This window comes from Triticum urartu, chromosome 2A (assembly GCF_056163025.1).
Source record: "Triticum urartu cultivar PI428250 chromosome 2A, HENAU_Tu73, whole genome shotgun sequence".
Lineage (NCBI taxonomy): Eukaryota > Viridiplantae > Streptophyta > Magnoliopsida > Poales > Poaceae > Triticum > Triticum urartu.
In genome coordinates this window covers 87872282-87882032 of record NC_141874.1, presented here as the reverse complement: position 1 = coordinate 87882032, position 9751 = coordinate 87872282, and positions in this window count along the sequence as shown.

Sequence of the window (9751 nt, the reverse complement as noted above, 5' to 3'; positions counted from 1 at the left end):
AAGCTACGAGGCGGCATATTCAGTATGTGGCCGAATTTATCTTATAACAGTTTGGGGGTACAATTAGCTGATATAGTTGTGATTGCAGGTATGTTGACGGGCCGCCCCGAAGAGGAGGTGTCCGGATCATCAAGTGATCTTCTACAAGGGCTGTCGCAGTTACACGAGCAAGCTCGACAGGCAATGTGGAGTGTAGCCAAGGCCTTATGGCCATCCGCCTCCCCTCCAGGGAGTATGGAGAAGCTTGTAGAGCTGTTCAAGGGAGCGCGGCGGCGTATCCGACTATGGAAGATATCGGCCTGCCGAGAGGGTGCGCGAGAGGCCTGGGCCATGGTAAAAACATGGTATACCAAGCTGTATCCGAATCACATGGCCCGGGTCGGACCGCTAGGGTCAAATGGGGAAGAAATTCCCGTTAGTTTAGTATATGACCAAGTAGAGGTGGCCGCGAGATATTCCCAACACGATTGTAAGTTAGACCGCCTGTTGGACAGTATAGAGGATGAAGTATTTAAGTCCTAAGTAACTATGTACTTTCCTTCTAGCTGGATTGTAAAAACAATTTTCATGTCCAACCTTTTCGCTTCGACCTCTGGACCCGAAGGTGCGGAGTGTTTCCGAATACCCTAGTAGTAAAATATACCGGGGTATGCATGGGAACCAGGCGTAGGGGTCATAGTTGCTTGAACAGACAATGTGTATCCGGCTAGTTATGTTATATTACATTATGTAAGAAACATCTTCCAGAGAGAATAGTTCCGTTAAGGATTCCTTTCCCTATGTGTGCATGCGTTTAGTGTGCATGTCCGAACTGTGATTGAAAAAATCATAGAGTAAGTAACTTCTGGGGTTTCACAATGGAGTGAATGCGGAAACATCTTTAATTCACCGACCGAATATTCCTTTAAGAACGCTAGTTTTCGGCTTCACCCAGTCTGAGGTACACATCCGGATGACCCGGCAGTAACAATCACAGAGGTGCTCCCTTTATGCCCTAGCCGAACTAACGGGAATGTAGGGCATAAGCACAGGAGCCAGGCAACCCAGCTTGGCCAAAACTTAACTGATATCGATGCATATAATGGCGAAGAAAAGGTACATATGGGAAGAACGCACATGTGGTGAGCATGATGCTCGAAGAATTGAAGGGGAACGTAGTAATTTCAAAAAAATTCCTACGCACACGCAAGATCATGGTGATGCATAGCAACGAGGGGAGAGTATGATCTACGTACCCTTGTAGATCGCAACGGAAGCGTTGACACAACATAGAGGAAGTAGTCGTACGTATTCTTCCCGATCCGACCGATCCAAGCACCGTTACTCCGGCACCTCCGAGTTCTTAGCACACGTACAGCTCGATGACGATCCCCGGGCTCCGATCCAGCAAAGCGTCAGGGAAGAGTTCCGTCAGCACGACGGCGTGGTGACGATCTTGATGTTCTACCGACGCAGGGCTTCGCCTAAGCACTACAACGATATGATCGAGGTGGAATATGGTGGCAGGGGGCACCACACACGGCTAAGGAACGATCTCAATGATCAACTTGTGTGTCTAGAGGTGCCCCTGCCTCCGTATATAAAGGAGCCAAGGGGGAGGGGTGCGGCCAGCCCTATGGAGGCGCAGGAGGAGTCCTACTCCTACCGGGAGTAGGACTCCCCCCCCCCAATCCTATTCCAACTAGGATTCCCAAGGGGTAAAGAGGGAGAGGGGTGGCCGGCCACCTCTCCTAGTCCTAATAGGACTAGGTGAGGGGGGGAGGCGCGCAGCACTTATGGGCAGCCCTTTCACCTTTCCACTAAGGCCCACTAAGGCCCATATGACTCCCGGGGGGTTCCGGTAACCTCCCGGTACTCCGGTAAAATCCCGATTTCACCCGGAACACTTCCGATGTCCAAACATAGGCTTCCAATATATCAATCTTTATGTCTCGACCATTTCTAGACTCCTCGTCATGTCCGTGATCACATCTGGGACTCCGAACAACCTTCGGTACATCAAAATGCATAAACTCATAATAACTGTCATCGTAACGTTAAGCGTGCGAACCCTACGGTTCGAGAACAATGTAGACATGACCGAGACACGTCTCTGGTCAATAACCAATAGCGGGACCTGGATGCCCATATTGGCTCCTACATATTCTACGAAGATCTTTATCGGTCAGACCGCATAACAACATCGTTGTTCCCTTTGTCATCGGTATGTTACTTGCCCGAGATTCGATCGTCGGTATCCAATACCTAGTTCAATCTCGTTACCGGCAAGTCTCTTTACTCGTTCCGTAATACATCATCTCACAACTACCATATTAGTTGTAATGCTTGCAAGGCTTATGTGATGTGCATTACCGAGAGGGCCCAGAGATACCTCTCTGACAATCGGAGTGACAAAACCTAATCTCAAAATACGCCAACCCAACATGTACCATTGGAGACACCTGTAGTACTCCTTTATAATCACCCAGTTACGTTGTGACGTTTGGTAGTACCCAAAGTGTTCCTCCGGTAAACGGGAGTTGCATAATCTCATAGTTATAGGAACATGTATAAGTCATGAAGAAAGCAATAGCAACATACTAAACGATCGGGTGCTAAGCTAATGGAATGGGTCATGTCAATCAGATCATTCAACTAATGATGTGACCTCGTTAATCAAATAACAACTCTTTGTTCATGGTTAGGAAACATAACCATCTTTGATTAACGAGCTAGTCAAGTAGAGGCATACTAGTGACACTTTGTTTGTATATGTATTCACACATGTATTATGTTTCCGGTTAATACAATTCTAGCATGAATAATAAACATTTATCATGATTATAAGGAAATAAATAATAACTTTATTATTGCCTCTAGGGCATATTTCCTTCAGTCTCCCACTTGCACTAGAGTCAATAATCTAGATTACACTGTAATGATTCTAACACCCATGGAGCCTTGGTGCTGATCATGTTTTGCTCGTGGAAGAGGCTTAGTCAACGGGTCTGCAACATTCAGATCCGTATGTATCTTGCAAATCTCTATGTCTCCCACCTGGACTAGATCCCAGATGGAATTGAAGCGTCTCTTGATGTGTTTGGTCCTCTTGTGAAATCTGGATTCCTTTGCCAAGGCAATTGCACCAGTATTGTCACAAAAGATTTTCATTGGACCCGATGCACTAGGTATGACACCTAGATCGGATATGAACTCCTTCATCCAGACTCCTTCGTTCGCTGCTTCCGAAGCAGCTATGTACTCCGCTTCACATGTAGATCCCGCTACGACGCTTTGTTTAGAACTGCACCAACTGACAGCTCCACCGTTCAATGTAGACACGTATCCGGTTTGCGATTTAGAATCGTCTGGATCAATGTCAAAGCTTGCATCAACGTAACCTTTTACGGTGAGCTCTTTGTCACCTCCATATACGAGAAACATATCCTTAGTCCTTTTCAGGTATTTCAGGATGTTCTTGACCGCTGTCCAGTGATCCACTCCTGGATTACTTTGGTACCTCCGTGCTAAACTTATAGCAAGGCACACATCAGGTCTGGTACACAGCATTGCATACATGATAGAGCCTATGGCTGAAGCATAGGGAACATCTTTCATTTTCTCTCTATCTTCTGAAGTGGTCGGGCATTGAGTCTTACTCAACTTCACACCTTGTAACACAGGCAAGAATCCTTTTTTTTGCTTGATCCATTTTGAACTTCTTCAAAATCTTGTCAATGTATGTGCTTTGTGAAAGTCCAATTAAGCGTCTTGATCTATCTCTATAGATCTTTATGCCTAATATGTAAGCAGCTTCACCGAGGTCTTTCATTGAAAAACTTTTATTCAAGTATCCCTTTATGCTATCCAGAAATTCTATATCATTTCCAATCAGTAATATGTCATCCACATATAATATCAAAAATGCTACAGAGCTCCCACTCACTTTCTTGTAAATACAGGCTTCTCCGAAAGTCTGTATAAAACCAAATGCTTTGATCACACTATCAAAGCGTTTATTCCAACTCCGAGAGGCTTGCACCAGTCCATAAATGGATCGCTGGAGCTTGCACACTTTGTTAGCTCCCTTTGGATCGACAAAACCTTCCGGTTGCATCATATACAACTCTTCTTCCAGAAATCCATTCAGGAATGCAGTTTTGACATCCATCTGCCAAATTTCATAATCATGAAATGCGGCAATCGCCAACATGATTCGGACGGACTTAAGCATCGCTACGGGTGAGAAGGTCTCATCGTAGTCAATCCCTTGAACTTGCCGAAAACCTTTCGCGACAAGTCGAGCTTTGTAGACAGTAACATTACCATCAGCGTCAGTCTTCTTCTTGAAGATCCATTTATTCTCAATTGCTTGCCGATCATCGGGCAAGTCAACCCCATACTTTGTTCTCATACATGGATCCCATCTCAGATTTCATGGCTTCAAGCCACTTTGCGGAATCTGGGCTCACCATCGCTTCTTCATAGTTCGTAGGTTCATCATGATCTAGTAGCATGACTTCCAGAACAGGATTACCGTACCACTCTGGTGCGGATCTTACTCTGGTTGATCTACGAGGTTCAGTAGTATCTTGATCTGAAGTTTCATGATCATTATCATTAGCTTCCTCACTAACTGGTGTAGGTGTCACTGAAACAGTTTTCTGTGATGTACTACTTTCCAGTAATGGAGCAGGTACAGTTACCTCGTCAAGTTCTACTTTCCTCTCACTCACTTCTTTCGAGAGAAACTCCTTCTCTAGAAATGATCCATTCTTAGCAACGAATGTCTTGCCTTCGGATCTGTGATAGAAGGTGTACCCAATAGTCTCCTTTGGGTATCCTATGAAGACACATTTCTCCGATTTGGGTTCGAGCTTATCAGGTTGAAGCTTTTTCACATAAGCATCGCAGCCCCAAACTTTAAGAAACGACAACTTTGGTTTCTTGCCAAACCATAGTTCATACGGCGTCGTCTCAACAGATTTTGACGGTGCCCTATTTAACGTGAATGCGGCCGTCTCTAAAGCATAACCCCAAAACGATAGCGGTAAATCTGTAAGAGACATCATAGATCGCACCATATCTAGTAAAGTACGATTACGACGTTCGGACACGCCATTACGCTGTGGTGTTCCGGGTGGCGTGAGTTGCGAAACTATTCCACAGTTTTTCAAATGTACACCAAACTCGTAACTCAAATATTCTCCTCCACGATCAGATCGTAGAAACTTTATTTTCTTGTTACGATGATTTTCAACTTCACTCTGAAATTCTTTGAACTTTTCAAATGTTTCAGACTTATGTTTCATTAAGTAGATATACCCATATCTGCTTAAGTCATCTGTGAAGGTGAGAAAATAACGATATCCGCCACGAGCCTCAATATTCATCGGACCACATACATCGGTATGTATGATTTCCAACAAATCTGTTGCTCTCTCCATAGTACCGGAGAACGGTGTTTTAGTCATCTTGCCCATGAGGCACGGTTCGCAAGTACCAAGTGATTCATAATCAAGTGGTTCCAAAAGTCCATTAGTATGGAGTTTCTTCATGCGCTTTACACCGATATGACCTAAACGATAGTGCCACAAATAAGTTGCACTTTCATTATCAACTCTGCATCTTTTGGCTTCAACATTATGAATATGTGTATTACTAATATCGAGATTCAATAAGAATAGACCACTCTTCAAAGGTGCATGACCATAAAAGATATTACTCATATAAATAGAACAACCATTATTCTCTGATTTAAATGAATACCGTCTCGCATTAAACAAGATCCAGATATAATGTTCATGCTCAACGCTGGCACCAAATAACAATTATTTAGGTCTAATATTAATCCCGAAGGTAGATGTAGAGGTAGCGTGCCGACCGCGATCACATCGACTTTGGAACCGTTTCCCACGCGCATCGTCACCTCGTCCTTTGCCAGTGCCCGCTTATTCCGTAGTCCCTGTTTCGAGTTGCAAATATTAGCAACAGAACCAGTATCAAATACCCAGGTGCTACTGCGAGCTCTAGTAAGGTACACATCAATAACATGTATATCACATATACCTTTGTTCACCTTACCATCCTTCTTATCCGCCAAATACTTGGGGCAGTTCCGCTTCCAGTGACCAGTCTGCTTGCAGTAGAAGCACTCAGTTTCAGGCTTAGGTCCAGACTTGGGTTTCTTCTCCTGAGCAGCAACTTGCTTGCTGTTCTTCTTGAAGTTCCCCTTCTTCTTCCCTTTGCCCTTTTTCTTGAAACTAGTGGTCTTGTTAACCATCAACACTTGATGCTCCTTCTTGATTTCTACCTCCGCAGCTTTCAGCATTGCGAAGAGCTCGGGAATAGTCTTGTTCATCCCTTGCATATTATAGTTCATCACGAAGCTCTTGTAGCTTGGTGGCAGTGATTGGAGAATTTTGTCAATGACGCAATCATCTGGAAGATTAACTCCCAATTGAATCAAGTGATTATTATACCCAGACATTTTGAGTATATGCTCACTGACAGAACTGTTCTCCTCCATCTTACAGCTATAGAACTTATTGGAGACTTCATATCTCTCAATACGGGCATTTGCTTGAAATATTAACTTCAACTCCTGGAACATCTCATATGCTCCATGACGTTCAAAACGTCATTGAAGTCCCGATTCTAAGCCGTAAAGCATGGCACACTGAACTATCGAGTAGTCATCAGCTTTGCTCTGCCAGACGTTCATAACATCTGGTGTTGCTCCAGCAGCAGGCCTGGCACCCAGTGGTGCTTCCAGGACGTAATTCTTCTGTGCAGCAATGAGAATAATCCTCAAGTTACGGACCCAGTCCGTGTAATTGCTACCATCATCTTTCAACTTTGCTTTCTCAAGGAACGCATTAAAATTCAACGGAACAACAGCACGAGCCATCTATCTACAATCAACATAAACAAGCAAGATACTATTAGGACTAAGTTCATGATAAGTTTAAGTTCAATTAATCAAATTACTTAAGAACTCCCACTTAGATAGACATCCCTCTAATCTTCTAAGTGATTACGTGATCCAAATAAACTAAACCATAACCGATCATCACGTGAGATGGAGTAGTTTTCAATGGTGAACATCGTTATGTTGATCATATCTACTATATGATTCACGCTCGACCTTTCGGTCTCCGTGTTCTGAGGCCATATCTGCATATGCTAGGCTCGTCAAGTTTAACCTGAGTATTCTGCGTGTGCAAAACTGGCTTGCACCCGTTGTAGATGGACGTAGAGCTTATCACACCCGATCATCACGTGGTGTCTGGGCATGACGAACTTTGGCAACGGTGCATACTTAGGGAGAACACTTCTTGATAATTTAGTGACAGATCATCTTATAATGCTACCGTCAATCAAAGCAAGATAAGATGCATAAAAAGATAAACATCACATGCAATCAATATAAGTGATATGATATGGCCATCATCATCTTGTGCTTGTGATCTCCATCTCCGAAGAACCGTTATGATCACCATCGTCACCGGCGCGACACCTTGATCTCCATCGTAGCATCGTTGTCGTCTCGCCAATCTTATGCTTCCACGACTATCACTACCATTTAGTAATAAAGTAAAGCATTACATCGCGATTGCATTGCATACAATAAAGCGACAACCATATGGCTCTTGCCCGTTGCCGATAACTCGGTTACAAAACATGATCATCTCATACAATAAAAATCATGCCTTGACCATATCACATCACAACATGCCCTGCAAAAACAAGTTAGACGTCCTCTACTTTGTTGTTGCATGTTTTACGTGGCTGCTACGGGCTTAAGCAAGAACCAATCTCACCTACGCATCAAAACCACAACGATAGTTTGTCAAATAGACTCCGTTTTAACCTTCGCAAGGACCGGGCGTAGCCACACTCGGTTCAACTAAAGTTGGAGAGACAGTCGCCCGCAAGCCATCTATGTGCAAAGCACGTCGAGGGAACCGGTCTCGCGTAAGCGTACGCGTAAGGTTGGTCCGGGTCGTCTCGTCCAACAATACCGCCGAACCAAAGTATGAGATGCTGGTAGGCAGTATGACTTGTATCGTCCACAACTCACTTGTGTTCTACTCGTGCAAATAACATCAAACCATAAAACCTAGGCTCTGATACCACTGAAGGGGAACGTAGTAATTTCAAAAAAATTCCTACGCACACGCAAGATCATGGTGATGCATAGCAACGAGGGGAGAGTATGATCTACGTACCCTTGTAGATCGCAACGGAAGCGTTGACACAACGTAGAGGAAGTAGTCGTACGTATTCTTCCCGATCCGACCGATCCAAGCACCGTTACTCCGGCACCTCCGAGTTCTTAGCACACGTACAGCTCGATGACGATCCTCGGGCTCCGATCCAGCAAAGCGTCGGGGAAGAGTTCCGTCAGCACGACGGCGTGGTGACGATCTTGATGTTCTACCGACGCAGGGCTTCGCCTAAGCACAACAACGATATGATCGAGGTGGAATATGGTGGCAGGGGGCACCGCACACGGCTAAGGAACGATCTCAATGATCAACTTGTGTGTCTAGAGGTGCCCCCTGCCTCCGTATATAAAGGAGCCAAGGGGGAGGGGTGCGGCCAGCCCTATGGAGGCGCAGGAGGAGTCCTACTCCTACCGGGAGTAGGACTCCCCCCCCCCAATCCTATTCCAACTAGGATTCCCAAGGGGGAAAGAGGGAGAGGGGTGGCCGGCCACCTCTCCTAGTCCTAATAGGACTAGGGGAGGGGGGGAGGCACGCGGCCCTTATGGGCAGCCCTTTCACCTTTCCACTAAGGCCCACTAAGGCCCATATGACTCCCGGGGGGTTCCGGTAACCTCCCGGTACTCCGGTAAAATCCCGATTTCACCCGGAACACTTCCGATGTCCAAACATAGGCTTCCAATATATCAATCTTTATGTCTCGACCATTTTGAGACTCCTCGTCATGTCCGTGATCACATCCGGGACTCCGAACAACCTTCGGTACATCAAAATGCATAAACTCATAATAACTGTCATCGTAACGTTAAGCGTGCGGACCCTATGGTTCGAGAACAATGTAGACATGACCGAGACACGTCTCTGGTCAATAACCAATAGCGGGACCTGGATGCCCATATTGGCTCCTACATATTCTACGAAGATCTTTATCGGTCAGACCGCATAACAACATACGTTGTTCCCTTTGTCATCGGTATGTTACTTGCCCGAGATTCGATCGTCGGTATCCAATACCTAGTTCAATCTCGTTACCGGCAAGTCTCTTTACTCGTTCCGTAATACATCATCTCACAACTACCATATTAGTTGTAATGCTTGCAAGGCTTATGTGATGTGCATTACCGAGAGGGCCCAGAGATACCTCTCCGACAATCGGAGTGACAAAACCTAATCTCGAAATACGCCAACCCAACATGTACCATTGGAGACACCTATAGTACTCCTTTATAATCACCCAGTTACGTTGTGACATTTGGTAGTACCCAAAGTGTTCCTCCGGTAAACGGGAGTTGTATAATCTCATAGTTATAGGAACATGTATAAGTCATGAAGAAAGCAATAGCAACATACTAAACGATCGGGTGCTAAGCTAATGGAATGGGTCATGTCAATCAGATCATTCAACTAATGATGTGACCTCGTTAATCAAATAACAACTCTTTGTTCATGGTTAGGAAACATAACCATCTTTGATTAACGAGCTAGTCAAGTAGAGGCATACTAGTGACACTTTGTTTGTCTATGTATTCACACATGTATTATGT